Genomic DNA, 25,209 nt, shown 5'->3' with positions numbered 1-25,209 from the left:
CTATAGGTCCAAGATCCCCTGGTTCCTCAGCACTTGAAGGCTGTGTCTCCCCTTCACAGCAATTTCTTTCTGGAGGCTCTGAATTAGTCAGTACATTCACTGAAATTGGACATCCAGAGTGGAAAACAGTTTCTGCTGTGACTAAATCTGCACAAAACCCAAGCCTGATTATAATTTTCTGTCTTGCATGTCACTATCATATCTGTGCAAATTAAATATAATTTTAGCAACTACACTGAATTATTTGCTTATGTTATAGAGATTGTTTTTCACATAGACTACTGCCAAGATACACTTCCAGCTCTGTACTCAGGAGTTTGAGTATTTGAAGGTAAATACGAGCGAGAACATTTGGTTTTTGCCTTTCATTCCAACTTGTCAAGAACATTTTGAATATTGATTTTATCATCAATCATACTCACTTCCTCTTCCAACTTTCTGTCATCAGTTAACTCGATAAGCTTGTCTTCCTTCCATGTCTTTATCAAGTCCCTGATGAGAGTGGCCAGTGGGGCAGCATTCCGTAACTTGGCTCTGGAAATTGTCCTCTGGTTTCGGCAGGCTTCCCCTCAAACTTTTCTGATCCCCTTCTATCTCCCAGAAAATGTACCATAAAAAGGCAAAAAAAAAAAAAAAGATCCTGTAAAATTACTTAAGTTATGGTCTCAGTCTTTGGATAATGTTTTCATTTCCTAGGCCTTGTATTGTCAGTAATTCTTTGAGGATGAGAATGCTAAAATGATGGTCATTCAATGTGTGGCCCACTAAGGAGGTGCCGCCCTCTGGAAAGTTCTAGAAACATCTACATTACCCAAAATAGGTACTGAAGGTAGTTTGACCTGTAAAGGAATTTTAACCCAGCAACATGGCTGCTTTGGGGTCACATACAAAAACCTCTAGTTCTGTGTGATCTGGCTGGAATGCAGATATGCCACATGCCTTTAATCCCAAACAATGAAGTCTAACAGAGCAGCAGACAAAGGGACAAATCACAGAAAGATTTGACAGAATGAAAATGGACAGGAAAGAGAGGCTACTTAAGGAGCAGAGCAGAGCACGTTAAGTCAGCTCAGTGAGTGCTGTGCAGTCAGTTGAATGTAATGGAGTTTGGTGGAGTTCAGATTGTGGAGTCCAGAGGCAAATTTCCAACCAGAGCAATTCATCAAGAAGCCTGGAGAAGCCAGATCGAATCAGTCAGCTTGGAGAGGAATTTGAACCAGAACAGTTGAGTGGAGCCAGCCAGAGTTCAGAAAGAACTAGAAAGGACGAGAGTATTCAGCAGTAAACCTTCAAGATGACAGTTACGTCTGGTGAATAGAAGTTGCATTTACATTGGCCAGTCATCTTGATACAATTGGATCAACTCATTTATCAGTTACTTTTTGTTGTTGTTGTTCAGAAAGAACAATATATCCTGAATTTGAGTTTTACTTCAGGCATCTATTAAACCTGTGACACAGGTCCCATGTTCATTTGTCTAAAAGTGAGTGATGCTGGGCTCAGAACAATGCTCAGGTAATAGATTTATTCTGAGTGCTGAATTAGAAATGGGAAAATGTCATCAAAAGTAGACACCTTCCCTCTGGAAAGTACACACACCATGCAGCAGCCTCTTCAAGGAGTTCTCTAGACCTCAAGCTTGCTAATGTCCAACTCCTCCTACTTCATAATCTTCTGTGCCTTCCTAGTCCCCAGGATTCCCCTATCTGATTTTTGGATGGCTGAGAGTCTGTCTGTGGCTCCTTTGGGATTCTGGGATGGCTTTGGCCTGGTTTTATAGACAGTGACACTGTAGATGACCCTGACCTTTTCTGCAAGCCCTCTGCTCTGTACTGGGCTTCAACGTGTTCCTGTGGTATCCTTCCAGTTTGAACTCTCCTCTTCTGTCTCAGAGCAATGAAAGCACAAAGAGGCACAGAGTAACCCAGAGAAGTCTTGTTAATTCTAAAAGCTTCTGGATCTTCTAGCCTCTCTGACTCTAAAAGCTTGTGGATCTATCAGCCTTGGTAACTCCCAAAACTAATGGACCTGAACTTACCAGTGTGATTTGCAGTAACATCTCAGGAATAACTCTCAGAGTTGGTGCCATTCAGTGTTTCCTGAGAGTTGAATGGAGAAAAATATTTGTGAGATTGTCTTAAAAGTTTACAATTCATCCATGCCTCTTATGCTCCCAAACTCCTTCCTTACTTCTTGACCCTCTCCAAGATTTGTTTTCTGTCTATGTTTCCTTTCAGGCCAATAATATTTACATATTGCTCAGGAAACATAATTCCTATATTGGTATAGGAGTCATTCAATAGTTAATCAACTTCACTGCTCATCGCCAGCCTGACCCTTGGTGTCTGTCTGCATTCCTAAGTCATTTGTTTTGAATACTGTGGATTCCCAACCACATTGTTTTTCTTTATTTACAAATATTTATCCCTTAATTTTTATATGTATGAGGGTTTGCGTGTGCATGTCTGCGTATTACATATGTATGCATGCCTGTTTGTCCACAGAGGACAGAAGAGAGTGTGCAACTCCCTGAGAACTGCAGTTACAGATGATTGTGAACTACCATGTCCCAGGTCCTCTGAGAGAGCAGCCAGTGCTCTAACCACTGAGTTATCTGTCCAGCCCACTGAATTGTTTTCCTAAGAGCCATGAGTGCTGGAGTATGGGCTCTTGGCCTCTGAGAAACCCACATCTCTCCTTTGGCCTTCAGCAGTGTCTTCTGTTGCCAGGAAACACCCCCCCCCCACCCTGCCCGGTTGTCTCTATGAGAAGGACTCCACTCTCTTAACTGTGGAAACATAGAAGACAAAACCCAATAGAGCTCACCTCTAATGGGTGACTTGGGCCTCTGAGTGTGTGCATTATAAAGGACCCTGATATAGCTGTCTTTTGTGAGGCTATGCAGTACCTGGCAAATACAGAAGTGGATGCTCACAGTCACCTATTGGATGGAACACAGGGCCCCAAATGGAGGAGCTAGAGAAAGTACCCAAGGAGCTGAAGGGGTCTGCAACCCGATAGGTGGAACAACAATATGAACTAACCAGTACCCACAGAGCTCGTGTCTCTAGCTGCACATGTAGCAGAAGATGGCCTAGGCAGCCATCATTGGGAAGAGAGGCCCCTTGGTATTACAAACTTTATAAGCCCCAGTACAGGAGAATACCAGGGCCAAGAAGTGGGAGTGGGTGGGTAGGGGAGCAGGGCAGCGGGAGGGTATAGGGGACTTTCAGGATAGCATTTGAAATGTAAATGAAGAAAAATATCTAATAAAAAATTGAAAAAATAAGAGAAGGAAAAAATGCTTTGTTTATTTCCAAAGCATATCAGCTTAGCTCTAATGAATGTCGTTGGGGAATAGTCTGAATCAAAAGCCTCCAGAACATAGTAATCTTTTACTCATTAAAATCTCACCTTGTTCTTTCATCCTCTGTCTCTAAATGCATCTCACGTTCCATTTGTTGGGTGTTTCCCGTCAGCACGACCCTTGGCTGGGTGTCGGTGCACACTCTTGTTTATCTTCTGCATCTTAGCTTTTTCCCATTTACTTTTACTGCTGGCACTTTTTTCATCTTAATTTTCTCAATAACCTCAAGCCTTTCCCTTTTCAAATTTTGATTTAGATACTTTCTGGGTTTTGTCCCTCGTTTTAATTTCATTTAAAATCACTTCACTTCTGTACTTCCCCTAAGTATCAGGTTATTATTTATCTCATGTAGCTTATCTTTTCTTGTTTTACTAAATACTTCCAGTAAGTTATTCTATAGTAAAGCAGGTGTGTTTTGTTTCCTTCTGTTCCTTGATTTATGGTCTTTCTCCTAGGTGCATTGCTTCACCTTCGCAGTGTGTATGTGTGTATGAATGGCGTGTATGTGCATATGTATATGCTGTATGCATATGCATGCATTTGTGTGTGTGTGTGTGTGTAAAAGAGAGAGGGGGGAGGGGAGTGGGAGAGGGAGGGAGAGGGAGAGAGAGAGAGAGAGAGAGAGAGAGAGAGAGAGAGAGAGAGAGAGAGAGAGAAAGTAGTCCTGCTTGGCTTGACAAGCTTAGGCACTGTATTGCTTTGGTCTCTTTGCACTCAGTCCTGGTGGGAAATATTTTCTACTTCCAACATAGTTCCACACCTAGCCTACTGTGTCCTGTCTGCATTCTTGCAGCCTGGGAAGGCAGTAGGAAGTCTTGCACCAGAGCTTGCTCTACATAACCAAGTTTCATCTGACTCCAGAGTGGAAGCCACAGGCTTCTCTCCTGTGCAGCCTGGGCCTTTCTATCCACAGACAAAGTCAGCTCTTGGAGTTTTCATTGTTTTCAGTCCTTCCACCATTCCTCATTCAAAAGAGAAAAAAATATTAAGGACATTCACCTTTCTCCAGCTTTGGGAGGTGTGTTGTGTGTAGTTTGTGGGGTTTCTTTAAGTATCAACATGCTTTCTAGGGGAAAATCATGTACGCTAGGAAGCTAACAGTGATGCCTTGCTGTCTTCTGTTCCTGGACATTTTATATTGTTCTGTAGCTGCCAGGTTTTTAAGTTCACTGTGTTAGGCTTCTAACATTCTTTCATTTGGGATGTTATTGGAATTCTTTGATAATTCCTATTTTTATGTTTTGCACATTTTATTATATGGTGAGGATGTAAGCCTCCATCTACCTTGATTGATTCTGTCTCATTGAAGATACACAATGGAAGCTTATTTCCTGCCTGGGCTCAGGCCAGCTGCACTTCTCAGTAAAGGACCTGCCCGTAGTGCACAGATTCTAGAACTGTAACCAAGGGAACTCATTGTCCCAGAGACTCATTTCAGTCCTGTTTCTTCCAAAAGGAAGAAGGTTTTGACATCAGCATCTGGGTGCTGTGTGTCTGCCTTCATCTCATTCCTTATCCTTACTTCCCTTTAAAAAAAAAAAACAAAAACAAAAACCAGAAAACCTTTTCATTGAGTTTTCTTTGCTGCCTCTTTGTGAATAGCCTCAGATCCTGCTATTTGTGAATAGTCTCGGAAGGTGAGACACTAACATATCGCCACAGTGGCATCAGCAGTCGTCTTTCTCTTCTCCTCAGTAATGAGTGGTCTCGCCTTCACTCTTTTAGCTTGGACATAGCTCAAAAGCACACAGTACATTTTGATCTGCATCCTGTGAGAGCTGTGGTGGCTTCAGTTCTCTTGACAGTATTCTAAAGATCCATGCCAACATTGTGCTTGTTTTGATTATGTACCTTCCTTCCATCTGCACTGAAATGTAATTTACTTCCGCTCTGCTTCAAGCATTCTCATTGCCTCCTGATATAGTTTAGGCGCAGCCTGACTGAGAGCCCTGGATAGTGATTAGAGTAAACATACTTGCAGCTCACATTCTTTGAGACACAACTTTACTAGGAGAAGAAAAGTTGGTATTCCCCAAGAATTTGATAATAAGAGAAGCAGTAAAAATTATTTTTAAATTATAAGATTTGCTTTAGGTTTTTTAAAAGCCCAGAGGTGTGCCTCCCCATAGGTTATATAATCTGAAATAGTCATTCCTAAACAGACACATCCCTAAACATTTAGTGTTGCATAGGAGCAACATTAAATGGACCCAGTAGGTCATTTATGTGGTGTGTATGTGTATAATAATAATAATTAAGGAGATGGAGTCATGAATTAGAAAGGAGAAACCACAGGAGGAGATGGGAGGAGAGAGAAGGTTAAAATAATGTAAGTACAATGCTCATAAGTATGAAACTCTCAGAAATAGTCAATTTAAAATAAAAGAAAACGGCAGCAAGACTAAATCCCCTTTGACTTCATGCTGTGAGCTCTGTCTCTGCTGCTAACTCTCCCTCCCATCAATCTGTATTTGAGCCAGAGTTTAACAGTGATACTTCAACACTGAATGTTTTCTCAAATGACATCCAAACCCACACTCAGCTTCCCCTTCTGTCGTGACGAGGATCCATTGATGATCTGATGATGAGACACTGTGATTGATCCAAAGCTGATCATCGTGAGCACTGGATCTGCCCACCCTTGCTTCATCGGGGCTATGGCTCCAGCAATTACTCCTCTAGAATTCCTGAATCATCAAACGTTTCCTTCTCTATTGGACTGTCCCCAGTGGCTTACACTTCTGATCTAGTCCATCCTGCATAGCTATGACAAACTGTTCAAAGCTATGTATTTTGTGGGGGAGAAAAGTGGCTCACAAACTCTAGGGATAAGATTAGTTGAAAGACCGTGTGCCTCTCTGACACAATCGAGGGGTCCATGGCAGTACTGCATGGGAGATCCCTGACCTACATGTGCACAAGTCATAGGCAAGAGTTGACGCAAATGGCAGAGCATGGGGAGGAAATTTATTTGCTTTATAACATTGGGTCAAGTGGTAGATGGTGAGAACATACTCACATGAGACCTAATTTTCTCCTAGGGGGAAAAAGATTAGCCACTCTTAAAGATTTAGATTCCACATCACAAACCCTGTACTTCTCCACTCTGGCCCCTCCATCAGGGGACTGTCTCAGCACAGGAACCCTTGGGGGACAAAACATGCCCAAGAGGAAGCATCCGAGCCTGGGTTAAGCTGCTCTCCTGCATCCCTCATCTTGCTACCATCACCTTCCTCGGTTTGCTTTGATATGCTTGGTCAGATCTCACCGGCCTCTCATCTCACTGATGAGAGTAACTTTCCACTATGATCTCCTCACTGTTGGTACCTTCTTTGATGATCGTCTCAGAAGTGCTCCACTCTGGGTCCACTCCCTACCTTCCTGACTGTTCATTAACCCCTGGCACACGCAGGGCTCACCAGCTTTACTTTTTCCCGGTGCATTCCCTAAGCCACTCTGCTTCAGTAGCAAGGCCCATTACACATCATGACATTACACATCAATAGTTACATACCAACATTACACACCAACAGGTGCAAAACAGGCACAAACCAACATACTTACTCCTTCCCTCCTTCCCTCCTTCCCTCCTTCCCTCCTTCCCTCCTTCCCTCCTTCCCTCCTTCCCTCCTTCCCTCCTTCCCTTCTTCCCTCCTTCCCTCCTTCTTTCCTTCCTTCCTTCATTCCTTCATTCCTTCCTTCTTTCCTTCCTCCTTCTTTCCTTCCTAACTCAGGAAGATATTATATTCCCCTTTAGTTTTCTGAATTTTTCATCATGGTTGCCTTTCTCCCTACACTCACTTTGTGGTTTTACTCACAGACCTCATCTTGGTTCTGTTATAGACTGTTTCAAGGTGGCGACTCCTCTGTCCAGTTTTAGGTGGTCCTTTCCACAGAACATATTCCTGGAACTCATTCATCCCTAGAAGAATGTAATGTGAGTCAAATGCTTCACAGGTTTGCATGTCAGACTGCGGCCGGCGCTCCCTCTGCTCTTCTGAGTATTTGGCTGTGTATAAATTTGGATATGCAAGCTGTCCACCTAGGAATATTTTAAGCTTCTAGAGCTCTGGGTTTTTTTTAATCTGATCTTGTTTCATTGTTGTTTTTGTTATTGTTGTTGTTGCTGTTGGTGGTGGTGGTGTGGGGGCCTTTAGAAGAGTCTCAGAACTTTCCTTGAGCTCAATGCTGGAGCTGGGCCCCTCAGTGTCTTGGGTGTTGCTGGCTCCTCCATCTGAGGATGGATTTTCTTTCCTGGAGAATTGTCTTTAGTTATTTTTATGATAATGTCTTCCCCCCCATATTTTGGGGAACTACTCTTGAGATGTTAAACCTTCTGTATTTTTTTTGTAATGTTCACCTTTCAAAATATCTGCTTTCATCCTTTTATTACTGTTTCTAAGGGATTCCTTCTTGTCTTCTAAGCTTTCTGCTCAATTCTCTCAGTCCTGCTATTACCTTTCATTTCTGAGAGTGCTGTCCTGTTGAAGGCATCTGGATTCTTCTTCACTGGGCTGTATCTCACTTCATTTGACAACTTTGTTGGTTTTAAGAGTTCTTCCTTGGTTTTGTCTCTGTCTTCTTTGAGTGCTGACGACTAAAGGCCCGAGCTTCCATATTCAGTTCTGTTATGTTCACATTTTGCTTTTAGTATTAAAATTTATCTAGACTTAGTTCTTCATTTTCTTTTAGTTTTTAGTTGAGCACAGGTTATTTTCAGCCCCCTTTGTTTTCTAACAAACACATTAATGGACCTATAAGAATTCTCATCTGACTATTTCTCTGCCTGCATACCATGAATTACTAATGTATTTGCATTGGCTCCTAAATGTTCCATATTTAATACATGGATTAATTATTTGAATTCTGAACATTACCTTTAGGTTAGACTTTTAATTTTATTGTATTATTCTCAGAGAATATGATGTGAACAGCACTGAGATTGTAATTTGTTGGGACTTCCTCTGGTACAAGTTCTAACCAACTGTGTAAATATTTTGTGTGTTCTTGCGAGACTGCACTGTCATTCCTGAGAGACGTCTGCTGGGCATCATTAACTTGAGGACCTTCTGTGACACTAGAATTTGCAGATCTTAAGTTCTTTATTAAAATAGCCCCATATCTGCATAAATCCTCTCACATCCTCCTCTCTGGAGCATCCTAGGTCACTTGAAAGAGCAATGAAATGCTCTGGCAATAGCTATTAAATTGCACAATTCAAGAACAAAAACCAAAAATTGAAGTCTTACTTTCTGACTGCATCTTGTCTGTCCAACCTTTATGTGTTAAAATATCCAGCATTTCTTAATTGCTTCACACACCTTTCTGCATGAGGTGCGCAGCATTTGCTTTGTCTGTTTCACAGACATGTTTCCAGAAGTATAACGTTCTTGAGCACAGTGCCACATCCTCAAGACACTGGCTCACTCTGGTCCCTCCTAACCACTGGTCTTACAGTCTTTCTTCTTCTTCTTCCATGATGGTCCCTGAGCCTTGAGTTGTGATTAGATGTTCCTTTTGGAGGCTGATCAACCACAAACACTTTCTCTCTGTACTCTGCCAGGTCATTAGTTTCTGAATTCACCAACAACTGTACTAAGAAACTTTTCCAATCTGGTAATCCTTTTTAATGACTAATGCCTATTTAGTCTTTCAGAGAAGATGACAATAAACATTTTAAATAGTCTTCTTATACAACCTCATATCTAGTGGGTGCTTTATAGCAATTATTAAATCACAAGCCATGGGTGTCTTTATCAAAAAAAAAAAAAAAAGGCTTTGGAAGGTGTAGCACTCACTTTAAATACAAGCCCAACAGATGCAGGCAAGACGCCCAGTCAGGGACTGCTTCCTCCTAGCTAGACTGCAATCAGTTAGTAGCTGTAGCAGGGAATAGTCTCCTGGCTATTAAAGAACATCTTTCCTGCCCTGTTTTGCTGGTCAGGGAGGACAGCCCTTACCACACTGTTACATCTTGTCTCAGAGGTAGCTTACATCTACATTTCCATGAAAATGTAAAACCCTGATTTCTTCCTTTTTAAGTTAGTAATTATTTTATTAATCATTTTATTCCTTTACATTTCAAATGATAACCCTCTTCCTGATTACCCCTCCACAGACCCCGCCATTCCATCCCCCCTCTCCTCCATCCCCTATGCCTCTATGAAGGTGCTCCTCCACCCACTACTCAGAAAGAATAACACTCCTCCATTACCAGTAAGACTGAAATCTGGTAAAACCACTTTGGAAATCAATCTGGCAGTTTCTCGGGAAAATTGGAAATAGTTCTACCTGAAGACCCAGATATACCACTACTGGGAATATACCCAAAAGATGCTCCAACATATAACAAGGACACATACTCCACTTTGTTTATAGCAGCCTCATTTATTATAGTCAGAAACTGGAAACAACCCAGATGTCCCTCAACAGAAGAATGGATACAGAAAATGTGGAATACTCAGCAATTAAAAACAATGACTTCACGAAATTCATAGGCAAATGGATGGAACTAGAAAATATCATCCAAGTGAGATAACCCAGACACAAAAGAACACATATGGTATATACTTACTGATAAATGGATATCAGTCCAAATGCTCAGAACACCCACAATACAACCCACAAACCATACGGAGCTAAAGAAGAAAGAAGACCTGATTTCATTCTTTAAGATGTATTTTTCTTATTCTATGTTTATGAGTGTCTGCCTGCAGGTATGTGTGTGCAGTACTTATGTGCTATGTCCACAGAGGCCAGCAAAGGCTCCAGATGCTCTGGAATTAGAGTTGCAAATGGTTATGAGCTATCACGTGGGTGCTGGGAGCTGAACCCCTGCAAGAGCAGACAGTGCTCTAACCATCAAGTTATCTGGTCAGCCCTCAAATCCTCATTTCTAAAAATACATTCCCATTTGAAAGTGATTAAAATAGTATCTCACAATTTTTCTCCATCTTCATTGCTTAGAATTCCAATGGCCATTTTCTTGTAGTTTAAAAGTACATTTAGTATATTTTCCAGCCGCTTTCTGCATAAATGCCACTCAACAGCCCTGGCAGGGAAGCTTGTCTTCCCACCCCCGTGGAACTGGAAACAGAGGAGTCAGAGAAAAGGTCTGTGTGTCTAGGACTCAGAGTGGACCGCCACTTGTTATGGGCATTTATAATTTTCTTTAGCTAATTAATATAATTGCTATGACATATATTAATTTGTAATTAATATAGAATTTACCGAGTTAAACTTGAACCCTATAATAATTTTTTAAGTTCAGAACTATGCAAGGAACCTCAGGCCCCTGAGATGTTCTAGTTTTCTCATCCTGAAACCTGTCATTATTCTATTATTATGAATTTTTGCGGAGGAGAGGGGAAAATGGGTTAGAATTATCTCACATTTTTTTTCTTTATGAACCTTAATTAGAAATGCTTGGTAGTAATGCTTTCAGCTTACCTAATCAACTTCTTCCTTGTAAAACTTTACATTTTGCCCAGTTAGGTATGGTTCATGCCTGTGGCTCCAACATTTGCAGATGGAGATGGGTGGATGCTTGGAGCTTACTGATCAACCAGTCTAGCCTACTGGTGAGCTCCAGACTCAAGGAGAGACCCCACCTGAAAGACTAAGAAGGAGATATCAAGGAAGACATTAAAAAACAACCTCTGGTCTCCACATGAGCACCCCCACCCCACCCCCACACACACACCCCAAATTTTCTTTAAAGCAAAGCCTGCTGCCCTGGGTATTTGTCCTCTTCTTGTCTCTAGGATTCAACTGACCTGCAATCTGCCCAGGGTCAGTAGGGCTCCAATCATCAACACACCAGAGCACAGCAAACTGAAGGTTAATCTTCCCCCATTGTTGAGGCTTCCCAACAGAAGGCTACCCTTCAGTGAGCGCAGACTTACTTAGCTCTCCAAGTGGCAGGATAACTATGGAAAAACTGATGTTTTCTGTTTACTTAGGGATCAGGATGAAAATAAAATCAGCTCAGGAACAAAGACTCTAGATGTTCATGGAGACACATGTGTTCTAAAGACTGGGAAACATAAAATACAATAGACACAAACAGCTTTGAAAGAATTCAGAAAACTACAACTCCAGACAGTAGGAAAGAGAATTTTTCACATTCCAAAACATGCTTTGCAAAACCAAGGACAGCTACATTTTCCCAACTCCAACATTAAAGGTGTTCCATGGGACACACAGAAACACAGAACATGGAAGTGCTATGAGAAATCATTTGTAAAAGTCTTCAAGATGTAGGCACAAGGCAGGACTTTCTGGAAAGGACTCTAATATCACAACTCCAAGAATGGACAAATGGTATTATATAAACTGTGCGGGCTTCTGCACAGCTAACTAGGGTCATCTGGGAAGAAGGAGCCTCAGCTGAGAAAAGGCTTCCACCAGATTGGCATGTAGGCATGCTTTGTGTTCCATTTTCTTAACTGTCGGTTGTGGTAGGGCCTAGCCCACAGGGGTCAGCACCATCCCTGTCACCCTGGGTTCTGTATGAAAGGCACCTGAAGGAGAGTGAGGAAGCCAGCCAATGAGCAGTGCTCCTCCATGGTCTCTGCTTCAGTTCCTGCCTTGGCTTCCATTAATAATGAACTGTACATTGTAAGCCACAATAGCCCTTGCCTCCTCTAGGCTGATTTGGGTTATGGTCGTTATCACAGCAGCAGAAACCAAACTGGGACATCTGGCACCCAAAAGGTCAGAGTGAGTAAGGCAGAGAGCAGATGGTAGCTGTTGGTCTTGAGGCATGGGACAGATGTTGGTCGGGCAGAGCTTTAAATAGAAGAGTCAGCCAAAAGAGCTTGGACACACCATCTTTGAGGACAGTTTATAAGAGTGTGTTTCACTGCCCCAAATCACTGGAAGTAGATGTCAAACCTTCTCACCACAAGAGTTAAGCACCCAAAAGAGTTAAGCGTGTAAGAAAAAGCTATCCAACAACAATAACAATAATAATAATAATAATCACAGGGTTAAAAATATACCCAATGGAATGATAACTCAGATGGACCTTTGAATAAAGGTTATTTTATAACATGTGACAATGAGTACCCAGCAGTGTGTGATCATTCTCACTCTGGTCTCAAAACTCTGCAAAGAGCTTACAAAAAGAAAGTACCCAGTGGATTCTTTCATTGATCAAAACCTTGATAGTTTCTTTTATCTCTGGTGTTCTCTAGGCTCCAGAAAACTAAATGGCAAGATTCAAAAATGGCAGTTTTCAGATCTTAAGTCTGAGGCCACAAAAATCTTTTGTCTTTCTTTTCTTCTATTCTCTGCCTACATTTCGGCCACGCAAATGTTCTTTATCTGTGCTTTCTCTTTAACTGTGGACCTATACATGGTGGCTAAGAACAATCCGTGAAATCCACTTTAATGGGAGAGGTCACACTTAGAGCTATAGAGCCAAAAGGTGAATTCTTAAATACATACCATTTTCCTTAGGATGACACATCTACCCCTCAGCCAGCTCAGTTATCTCTACCACATGAGGGGAAACACTGCTTCCTGGGGACACAATGGGGTATCCTAACATAGAAAGCAAAATGGGAGTTCAACATGTTTTCTACATTTCTTCCTATAATTTTTTAAATATTTAATTCTGATTAAGGAATATAATTTGAACTGAACACACCAGAGAACTACATTTCACTGGGAACTAAATTACCTTTAATAATCCTTATTATTTAAACTCTTAAATTGGGCATACTTATTTATCTCAATTTAATGCTGAAACTATTTTAAGATTCTTCAGTTTAAAACACCCAGGTTAGTGTTTCTGTCTCTAAATTTGAAAAATGAGATAGCCTATGATTTATTATAAAGAAAAATAATAAAAGCTGGGCTACAATAAACAAAAAAATACTAGTGCAGAATATAGATTCGAACTCAGAGATCATCAGCAATGAGTCAAAAATACTTGGTTTGCATTCTGCGCTTAAAAAAAAAATCCTACCTGGTCAATTATTTATAGACGGTCCTTAATTCAGATTCAAAAGTCAAGAAAGGTAGTCAGCAAAAACTGTGAAAAAGAAAGAACAAACAAGAGGAAAAAAAGAATGCAGAGAGAGGTAAAATGACTAGGCTTAAATGTTGGGGGGAAATGACATGGTCTGTGTTGAGCAAGGTGTTTGGGCATCATTATAGAGTCACCAGGACAGTCAGAGGCTTGCAGCTGATGCAGGTCTCCAGGGTGTGTTGTAAGAAGCCATCCTACTCCAGCACAAAGACCAGATGCTCTATCAAGGCTCTCTCCTCCCCCCATATCACATAGAGCAGGTGTATAAAGCCTTACATAAATGTCTGGCCACTGAGTTATTCTACAAGAAAGAGGAGGGAGCTGTTAATCGTGGGAAAATGCTTCGTGTCTGCACATATTTCAATACCAGATTCATTTCCAGTTTTATGCCAGGATGGATTGTATTTCAGTCACATCTATAAATTTCCTGAGGAGGCTGGGGATTATAGGGGATTAGATTCCGTTAAAATTACTAAGGGCAGAAACAGCCTGAAGAAAAAAGTAGACGGTTGTAGAAAAGGGGTGAGTGGTTTCCATAGTTCCCTGGAGGTGAGGGCTGGGGCTGGAAGTCCTCTTGTGTCTGTGTCTTAGGTCTATGAAAGAAAGGCGTCCTAGTCAAGAGGCACAACAGCAGGTCAAGAGTGACCCAAATACCTCTTAAACCTGAGCAGATGAAGTCATCAGTTTGCCCCAGACCCCCAGTGTATTCTGGGTTCTCTGGAAAGATGAAAGCCTGCTGTTCAGCTTGCTCTCTGGCTCTAAATACTCTGATGATTTACAAAGCAATCCCATTTCATCTGAAAGCTCAGAGCCCAGGTTTGTGCTTCTAAGGCTACCAGGCACTTCATGAAACTACATTTACGCTGATATTCTGGGATCACTAGACTTTGGAATTCTGAAACCCCACACTGTGTTTTTAATGCCTAAACCATTCTGTCAGAGCTTCAATAGGAAGACTTCAACTGTTTTTGAAAAATGTATTAATCTTAAGAGATAAAGATTGAAGGAAAGGCCATCCAGAGACTGTCCCACATGGGGATCCCTCCCATATACAGTTACCAAACCCAGACACTATTATGGATGGCAAGAAGTGCTTGCTGACAAGAGCCTGATATAGCTGTCTCCTGAGAGGCTCTGCCAGTGCCTGACAAATACAGAGGTGGATGCTTACAGCTAACCATTGAACTTAGCACTGGGTCCCCAATGGAGGAGCTAGAGAAAGAACTGAAGGAGCTGAAGGTGTTTGCAGGTCCATAGGAGGAACAACAATAAATCTAACCAGTACCCCCAGAGCTCCCAAGGACTAAACCACCAACCAAAGAGTATACTACACATGGAGGGGTCCATTGCTCCAGCCACATATGTAGCAGAGGATGGCCTTGTTGGACATCAGTGGGAGGAGAGGTCCTTGGTCCTGTGAAGGCTCGATGCCCCAGTGTAGGGGAATGCCAGGGCAGGGAAGTGGGAGTGGGTGGGTTGGTGAGCAGGAGGGGGGGCAGGATAGGGGTTTTGGGAGGGGAAACCAGGAAAGGGAATAACATTTGAAATGTTGAAATGTAAATAAAGAAAATATCTCCTGGGCATATATCCAGAAGATGTCCCAACCGGTAAAAAGGACACATGCTCCACTATGTTCATAGCAGCCCTATTTATAATAGCCAGAAGCTGGAAAGAAGCCAAATGCCCCTCAACAGAGGAATGGATACAGAAATTATGGTACATTTACACAATGGAGTACTACTCAGCTATTAAAAAGAATGAATTTATGAAATTCCTAGCCAAATGGATGGACCTGGAGGGCATCATCTTGAGTGAAGTAACACAATCACAAAAGAACTCACACAATATGTATTCATTGATAAGTGGATATTAGCCCAAAACTTAGGATACCCAAGATATAAGATACAATTTGATAAACTCATGAAACTCAAGAAGAATGAAGACCAAAGTGTGGACACTGTGCACCTTCTTAGAATTGGGAACAAAACACCCAGGGAAGGAGTTACAGAGACAAAGTTCGTAGCTGTGATGAAAGGATGGACCATTTAGAGACTGCTGTATCCAGGGATCCGTCCCATAATCAGCTTCTAAACGCTGACACCATTGCATACACTAGCAAGATTTTGCTGAAAGGACCCAAATATAGCTGTCTCTTGTGAGACGATGCCGGGGCCTAGCAAACACAGGAGTGGATGTTCACAGTCAGCTATTGGATGTATCACAGGGCTCCCAATGCCTGCTTGTGGACGTTGTACATCGTGGTGCGCACTAGGCTCCGCACCACGATGTACAACGTCCACAAGCAGCTGGAGCTCTTGTCTCTAGCTGCATATGTATCGAAAGATGGCCTAGTCGGCCATCAATGGAAAGAGAGGCCCATTGGACTTGCAAACTTTATATGCCCCAATATAGGGGAATGCCAGGGCCAAAAGAATGGGAATGGGTGGGTAGGGAAGTGGGGGGCGCTATGGGGGACTTTTGGGATAGTATTGGAAATGTAATTGAGGAAAATATGTAATAAAAATATTAAAAAAAAAAAAAGAAAATATCTAATAAAAAAGAAGATATGTCTTATATAAAAGGTAATTGCAGTATGAATTAATAAGAAGATAAAACACATGTTCTTATCATGACTAGGATAGCTGCAGTATAATTTGAAGAATTGCTCAAGGTGTCTGGATGCCTTACACTCAGAGGCCTTTCCATTGATAACAATCTGGAAGAGAAACCCTCCCCCATATCAAAACCATGGAGTTTGTAATCAGCCTGGGCTATATAGTGAGACCCTGCCCTCAAAATGATAGATAGATAGATAGATAGATAGATAGATAGATAGAGACAGAGAGAGATGAAACAGAGAGACAGAGAGATAGAATAAAATACAGGGAAGCCGGGCGTGGTGGCGCACGCCTTTAATCCCAGCACTCGGGAGGCAGAGGCAGGCGGATTTCTGAGTTCGAGGCCAGCCTGGTCTACAGAGTGAGTTCCAGGACAGCCAAGGAAACAGAGAAACCCTGCCTCGAAAAACCAAAAAAAAAAAAAAAAAACAGGGAAAGGCAAATGGCCAAATACAGCTGAGAGCTTGACTAACAGGGAAATAAAATGTGTTTCTGATTGGGCAACTGAGGCAGTTATTGAGGAGCTCCAATGGTGAAGTTTGAGTCTAGAAAAGAAGAAAGAAAAGAAGAATAGAACCAGCTTGTATGGGGGAAGCAGAGATAGATACAACATGTAGGCATAGTTGATGGAGACTTCCCTTCAGCTTGATTGGGAATGGGAAGTATGGGCCAGTGAAAGGACAAAGCAGACTCGAGAGATTTAAGGTTTGAGGAATTGAATGTCTCCTGCAGATTATGGTGAAGAAATTGCCATAGAGGAAGACCTGAAAATACCAGCTTCAGAAAGATGAACAGTAATCTTAGAAGAGCCAGAAAAGGCACACGTTGTAATTAAGGATACCTTTTTTTGAAAACAGAAGAAGGAAGGCAAGATGCGTGTAAATATAATAGGTTTGTGGAAGCAGAGGGAATGTGCTAAAGATTGGCGTGTTAGTCCCTAGAGGCACAAGGGCATAGCTGGACAGTGATGCTGAGGCTGGGCTTTTATGTCATGATTACAACCTCAAAAGTTCACTGATTATTTTTTTCCTAGCAGAATTCAAGTCCCAGGATGGCACTTCAGACCATCCAGACAGTGTCACAGCTCAAAGGACACATTGGTACTTGTTGGTAGGAAGTAGATGGCCTCACCAACTACCCTGGTGAGCTCATACAGCTGAACATGATGAGTCTGTACTGTCTCCACCACAGACATTTTCATAGGAAATTGAATTAAGCAGCCTGATGTTGATGATAGGCAAACGGTACCATGATGATCACGACTCCAAACTACTAAAAAAACAACAACAACAACAACAACACTTAACATCAACACAGTGGGTTGCCAAAAACAAACCACACAGCAAACAAACAAGGGAAGAAAGGAAGAAAGAAAGGAAAGAAGGAGAAAAAAAAACCTCAGGGATATTGATCTGGAGTGAGGTCACAACAAAGACAATTCAAAAAGAAAAAGAAAAACTCAGCCATAAAACATATTCCCACAGACTGGAGTGCACAGCCCTGATCCCAAGCCAATGCTGTTGACAGTCATCCTTCAATGAAGTGAATCAACAGGCTAGTTGGAAGAACAGTAGTCTAGAGGGAACACAGATAATTGTGAGGACGGACTAGTATCTCATTTTTGCTGATGCCTTCAGCCTTTCCGTATGTTAACTAGGTGATAATTAGTGCCAAAATTGGTGGTCTTGATTTTTCTCTCCTTACTTTTGTCACTTCAGATAAGATAGAGGTGCTAATTAACTGTGAAATTGCCCAAAAGATAAGAAAAATGGAGGACGGGGCAAGAGAAAAGGAATGAGAAATGTTTGAATCCAGAAATCTGGAACTTTGGCCCCATAATAGTGGGTTTAACATTTGCGTGGTACCATGTGCCAGACCTCTGTTTGTAAGTTCTACAAATAACTCACTCCTCCTCACTCCAACCCTCTGTGGTAGTTTCTTCCTTACAGATGAGGAACTTGGTCAGAATCATAAAGCCAACCAGTGGCAAAGTCAAACAGCACCCAGGACATGTGACCCCAGTGTCATGTGACCCCAGGGTCCTTAACCATTCCACATCCATGTTCAATAAATTTGTAAACTCATCCAGAATGTAAACTGTGGTGCTAAAGGAGAGCATTGTGATGTAGTGATAGCCTGTTTCAATCCCTAGTATCAATAGCAAAAACAGATACAAGTATATGAAAGGACCTGTCACTGAGAAAACTCTCAGAAATATATATCCTAATCGTTTCTCAGTGTATCCTTTTCTTTTCCTTTTTTAAAAAGATAATGTCTGTGAGTATTTGCCTGCATGTGTATTTGTGCACCACATGCCTGCCTGGTGTCCACAGAGGTTAAAGGGCATGAGATGCCCTGAAACTAGGGCTACAGATGGTTGCGCATCATCTTGTAGGTGCTGGGAACTGAACCTGTGTCCTCTTCTAAAGCAATGAGTGACCTTAACTTCTGAGCCATATCTCCAGCCTCTACTTTTCCTAGTATGTACTGTGAAATCACAGTGTGGCACAGTTCCTGAGTTAAAACCTTAAAGAAATAATATTTTAATACTTGAAAGGTAATAGAATTTACATTGAATCTCAATTTCTGAACCAAGTGATTGATACGTAATTGTCACCATTCTAAAAACACCTGCTTTAGCATACAGAGCTTTAGCATACAGATCACAGAACCCTCTTCTATGCTCTCTGCTTTTCTCACTAATAAAATATCCACCTGCCATCCTATTTGTATTCATTTCACCTATCAGGTAAAGAAACCTTGATTCCATCAGCATTTCATTAAACCCTCATCATGTGGTTAATTCTGTATCTCTTTGGAAATGTTATCATCTGCTGTCTCATGATGAGCTGCCTCCAGTAAACTCTGTGGTGTCCTAGATGTTCATGGCATGCTTAGCTCTCCATCTTGATAATTAAATTACTTGCTGTAGAAATCATTGCAGAATGTCCCAGATGATGGAGATCAAGTGCACATCCAGATGCTCATTAATATTTCCTGTATCCTTGCAGGAGGAAAGTATTGCAATTCTGCCTCTGATCTGCTCTCAAGACTAGAAGATCCTGGGGCCAGGTACCCTTTGGTAGTTATCCTGCACCCACTACAGGTTCTCTGAGTGTTGGCAGGGGTATGGGGCTCTTAAGAGATTGCCAAGTGATTCTGGCTGTATTAGTAGAGCTCTCTACATAAATAGAACTTACAAAACACACACACACACACACGATTTATTAGAATGGCTTAGGAGTTGTGGTCCATCTGGTCTACTAGAAAAGGTCCAAGAATTCAGTAGTTGTTCAGTCCGAGAGGCTGGATGTTTCAGCTTGTCCTCAGTATATGCCACAATCCTGAAGAAGCAAGCTCTAATGCCAGTGAAGGAATGGACTTGCAAGCAGACAAAGAGTAAAAGCTTCCTTCTTCTGTGTCCTTTACCTGTGCTGCTACCAGAAGGTGTGGCCCTGGTTAAAGGAAAATCGATCTTCTTACCTTAAAAGATCTAGAACAAAGGTGTGTCTTACCACCTCAAAAAAACTTAATTGAGAAAACATCCCACATAGGTGTACTCACCACTGGTGTTTTAGTTAGTTACAGATGTTGTCAAGTTGACAAACAAGTATAGCATCACCTTGGCCTATGGCTTGTATTGAGAACCTGTTCATTAGAATGTAGGAAGACTTAGGAAAAAAGCCACGAGGCTATTGTTTGTACACTAACTACAAAAGACTAGGCAGAGCCAGAAGTGGTGGCAGGAGTCTGTAGCTCCAGCACTTGGGGGCTGGAACAAGAGGATCTCGACCTCAAAGTCTTCTTGGGCTACACTAACAGAGCTTGTCTCCAATCAATCAATCAATCAATCAGTCAGTCAATCATGGCCTGCAACAGCTGGTCCAGCCTTCAGAATGCTTCTAAATTAGAAACAATTTTAGTGTGTTAGTAATCTTCGTATTTTATTTGTGTGAAGCTGCTTTGAGCAATCCTATGAGCTTATTATCATGTCTTTACTTTTCCCTCAGGTCACTGCAATGTCATGGAAGCCACAAATTTCTCAGAATGAGTCAGAAGCATCATGCCTGAGCCGTTTCCTTTAAGGTCCAGTGGTCCAAAAGTCAATTATTTCCTTAAAATGGTGATTAAAATACATTTATCTTTCTTCTATAACTTCCATAACCCATGTTGAGAAAGAAAAGGGACCTCAATCTGCAGAATGGAAGGGCCTCAGGAATACTCTTGTAATTCAGCAAACGGTGACCATACCCTGACCCATGATGGTTAATCTTCACTGTCAATCAACTGGCCTTGGAATCCTCAGGAAAGCAGACCTCTGTGTATCAGTTCCTGGGAGGGTTGACTGAAGAGGGAATGTGGGTGGTTCTATCCCATGGGCAGGGTTTCTGGCTTAAATAAAAAGGACAAATCTAGTTAAGGCCCAGTATCCGTTGCTCTCTGCTTCCTGATTGGGGATGCAATGTGACTGGCTGCCTGCCCTTGGACATTTGCCTTCCCTACCATAGATGACTTTATTTTAGGCTATGAGCTCAAAGAGACCCTTCCTTTGGTTGCTTCTGCCTGATATTTTGTCACAGTAATAAGAGAAGAACTACTGTTATACTAGCTTTACACCACACCCAACAGAGTGTTATTAGCAGCAGATGATGGAACCTGTTAGGTTCTACTCTTCAAAAGCAGGGTGGTAGCATTCCCTAGCTAGGGCCAAAGTGGGGGATTAAGTTGAGTTCTCACATGACAAGACCCTGGCACAGAACTGATCACACAGTAAGCACTAATTGGAATACTCAACTTTTTTTTCAAGTTGCTAGGCAACTCTGTTCAGAATAGAGAAGACAGAGCCCAAGCCCTGTCCCTGCCATTGATCCTGCATGGTAGACCATGCTCTTCTTGCTTCACAGCCCTGTGTGGGTTGAGATCCTACATCCTAGTATGACTGCCTCTGCCCGACAGTCACTGCATCCATCCCAGCCTTCACAGAGGGATGCAGCTGGGCATGGCTGAGACCAAAATTCAAGATCAAGTAAACTGTATACCCAGGATAATTTTGAGAAACAAATATTAAACACTGATACCAAGCCTCAGCCTTTAGATTTAGAACCAAGAGTAGTTGTAGCTTTTTAAAAAATCTAGTCCTTGGGTTGAGATATTAGCTATTTTGTTTCTTGATCTATAAGTCACAGAAAACCCATGTCTACTGACTCAAATAAGAAGAAGGTGATTTGGTAGCCTTGTCAGTAAAAGAGACAGCAGGATCAAAGTGCTATTCTGTGGGCGTTTACTTCAGGCTTTTCACCCCAAGGTTGCAGAAAAACTCTCCTTCTCTCCTTGGGGAAGGAAAGGAGAGTAACTGGTGAAAACCGAGCGCTTCTCAAAGGCTGATTCATGGTCTATAACAACCGTGAATAGCTACATGCATTAGGGATGTTGGAATGTTTCTGCCCTGAATAAAATTTGGCTTCTGACAGCAAGGAGGAAGTTATTCAGCAGACAGCTGAAAGTGACTCCCATTGTGTTCCTTCTTGTGTTAGATATGAAAATGAGGCCAATTAATACTCATCAGACATTAGAGGACAGGTGATATCAGCCACTCTTAATTTTCTCATGAATGAGGTGGAAGAGTAGAGAACCTGTTATGTCAACCCCAGTATCGTCCCAACTGCCACAGCCCATCTCTCACAGCAGCTATGAAAACAGGCGCCAAACAAACACATTCTCAAATCAAGTTGAAGACTCAACGCTGTTTTAGAATAACTGGTTTTCCTGAACCATAGGTTTTCAAGGCTTTTTGTCTAATACTGACACTAATGCAGCTTTGCCTCCTGACATCATCCCAACTATTTGTGAACTTGAATTTGTATTTTGTCTTCTGACTGCCATGTGTGGGCAGAAGTGTGAGGATTAGAAACTGAAACAGCAGAGGTCTCATTACAACTAGATGCCAGTGAAGATCTTCTCAGGTGAGCCATTCTGGTCCCTTACACAAGATGACATGTCATTCAGGTAACAGGCGCTATGGAGAAGGGAGAGTCAGCCTTCTCAGTGGTAGGAATGCTCACCCCTAACATGGCATGTGACTTGAATTCAGAAGAATTTCCACCTTTTATTTAGTCTTGTAAATTTTTGAGCAAAGCTCATCTTTCACCTTCATCTCCTTTGTTCTCCTTTGTTCTCTGCCATACTCCCTTTCTGACAATGGTTGCTCCAGACCATCACAATGCATTTAGCTGTTATACAATTAGCCTCCAGTATAGACTTTACTTATGGTTTTAAGTTACATTGATGTTACAATGGGGAAAGAAAACCATGGTTTATGGTGCAGAAATGAACATTTAAGCAATCCAGGTACACCTCGATAACTCAGGCAATATTTCAAATACTGAGTGATACTAAGTTTAATAAAATTGTATAATTTACTAAATTAGAAATATATAAATATAATAGAAAACAATCCTATGATCACAGTGAACCAATGGACTATACAATGTTGCTTGAAAAACAACAAATTGGAGTTGAGTAGAAATGCTAGCTGTGCAAACATTCATATATAAGCTTGAATCTCCAGTACCCACGTTATACACACACACACACACACTGTGGGGCATGCCTGTTACCTCAATGCTGGAGGGCAGAGACAGTGGGATCGTCTATCTCTTTATCTAGTCAGCCCATCAGAAAGGGCGATATTAAGGCTCGCTGAGAGACCCTCTTCCAAAGAAATAAGGCAAATAACAACAGAGCAGGGCATATGGCATGCTCCTCTGGGCTCTACAGGAATTCTCTCTCTCTCTCTCTCTCTCTCTCTCTCTCTCTCTCTCTCTCTCTCTCTCTCTCTCTCTCTCTCTCTCTCTCTCTCTCTCTCTCTCTCTCTCTCATGCCAAATTTGGGATGGGGAACGTGGTGGTAAGTAGGTTAAAAAGCACCCAGGATAACAGCTCAGAGCAGTTCTGGAAACAACCATGATGTACATCCAGAGGTAAGTAACTAGATCATGAAAACTGTCTATCACCAACCAATGAATTAACCCTCGGTGCCTTTACATTATTGAGACATCTAAATTTTTGTTGTTGTTGTCTCAAACTATGTCACGTTTTACCCACATCTATTCTTTTCTGTAAAAATATATTTATATTTTTAATATAAAATGTTTAATATAAAAATATATTAAATGGCAAGCATTGTGCTAGTCCCAAAGAAGGATCCAAAGCAAAGAAGGGTGTTGCCCTGCCGGACACTAGTAGGAGGGAGTTTATGTGGGTGGCAGTGGAAAAGAGCCATGCCCAGAAAGTGAGGAGGAGTGCCCTTCAGGTTGGTGATTCTTCATTGGCTAATAGATTTGTGTATCAACAGTGGCAAGAGGAGCACTCATGCAGAGCAGCAAATGACCGCATGCAACACAGAAGACACATTAAATGAGATCAGAGCAGAAGCTCCAGTCAGGGAGCTGAATTACTCTAATCCAGGAGAAGGGAGAAAGACCCTAATTAAGACAGTGGAATGGGGGCTGATGAGATGGCTCAGCGGTTAAGAGCGCCGACTGCTCTTCCAAAGGTCCTGAGTTCAAATCCCAGCAACCACATGGTGGCTCACAACCATTCGTAATGAAATCTGATGCCCTCTTCTGGAGTGTCTGAAGACAGCTACAGTGTACTTACAAATAATGAGTAAATAAATATTAAATAGAAGAGAAAGACTGTTATCTCTCTCTCTTAAAAAAATGTTTAAAAAAAAAAAAAGACAGTGGAATGGAGTGTGGGGAGGGGGAGGGGAAGAAGAGAAGGTGGGGGCCACACCTGGATAAGAATGGGCTGGAGAGGAAAAGAAACAGGGATCTAAGGTATTCAAACTCAGGACTTGCAGGGTTGATCTTGCATTAGAATTCACACATGTAAATAAAAAGGAAGAGCACAGAAGCTCTGGCTGCCAGAGCTTAATGGGTTAGAACACTGTTGCTTTGCTTTGCTTTGCTTTGCTTTGCTTTGCTTTGCTTTGCTTTGCTTTGCTTTGCTTTGCTTTGCTTTGCTTTGCTTTGCTTTGCTTTGCCAAGGTAAAAGGGAGGTCCAAGCTTAAGTCTTTTGAAGCGCATGTAGAATTCACTGAGCTTTGCTACTCAAGACAGGATTTCATTTTCATTCCCTCTAAACCATGGAGGACCAATGTAAAAGGGGGAGACAGTAACTTGAACATTCAGTGCGGTAAGGAGGGTGTGCTCTAGTTAGCTTCTTTGTTGCACTGATAAACACCATGCCCAAAAGCCTCTTGATAGAAGAAAGGGTAGTGTGGTTGATGTTGTTCTTGCTCTTATTGTTTTCTTTTTTGCTTCTGGGTTACAGTTGACTACAAAGGGAAATCATGGCAGGAACCTGGAGACAGGAACTGTGCATACACAGTGCTCACCGGTTTGTTGTCCACTGCTTCCTCTGCTACCTTTCTTACATAGCCCAGAGCTACTAAGGGATGACACTGCCCACAGTGGGCTAAACCCTCCTACATCAATTAGCTATCAAGAAAATGTCCCACAGAACTATCTGAAAGAGGCAATTCCTCAACTGAGTAAGATTACCTCTTATGTCTAGATTTGTGTCAGATTGATAAAAACGAATCATGGCTGGAGGCTAGGTCAGAAGACAATCGTCAGCCAGAACTGTGCTGAAGGTACCAATTCTAAGGTACCTCTTAGCAGAAGAGATTATGAATAATGCTTGCTTTGTTCCTGTTTGTTTGGGTTTTTGAAATTTTATTTGTTTATTTGGTTGGGAGGTGTTTTGTTTTGTTTTGTTTTGTTTTGTTTTAAGATAGGCAATCACCATATAGCACTAACTGCTCTAGAACTCACTATATAGACTAGTGTGGCCTTGAACTCACAGAAATCTGCCAGCCTCTGTCCCCCTAATGCTGCGATTAAAGGCCTGAGCCACCATGCCCCACCTAATAATGTTGTTTTCTTAAACTTATATTTTCTTAAGAGGATAATTCTTTCTGGAACATTCATTGAGATAACGTGGCAAACACACACACACACACACACACACACACACACACACACCCCAAAACTCCCCTTTCTCCCTTAACAAAACAGGACTTACATCTGTCAAAGCTGAGAACCTCAGAAGGAGCCAGGAGGTGGTGGCACACGCCTTTAATCCCAGCACTCGGGAGGCAGAGGCAGGCAGATTTTTGAGTTC

The 25,209-nt window shown here is 41.9% G+C and overlaps 1 long non-coding RNA gene across 1 annotated transcript in view; it reads right to left on the bottom strand.

Moving 5' to 3' along the window:
* Positions 1-455: 455 nt before the first annotated feature.
* Positions 456-25,209, bottom strand: part of LOC115030593 — a 47,294-nt gene continuing 22,540 nt past the window's right edge. Inside the window, exons 2-4 of the long non-coding RNA XR_003836174.1 lie at positions 10,817-10,985; positions 2,039-2,099; positions 456-590 (exon numbers count right to left, since the gene is read on the bottom strand). This is a non-coding gene — a long non-coding RNA (uncharacterized LOC115030593). The remainder of the gene's footprint in view (positions 591-2,038; positions 2,100-10,816; positions 10,986-25,209) is intronic.

This window comes from Mus caroli, chromosome 3 (assembly GCF_900094665.2).
Source record: "Mus caroli chromosome 3, CAROLI_EIJ_v1.1, whole genome shotgun sequence".
In the NCBI taxonomy this organism is placed as follows: Eukaryota; Metazoa; Chordata; class Mammalia; order Rodentia; family Muridae; genus Mus; species Mus caroli.
This window is presented reverse-complemented; position numbering and strand designations above follow the sequence as displayed.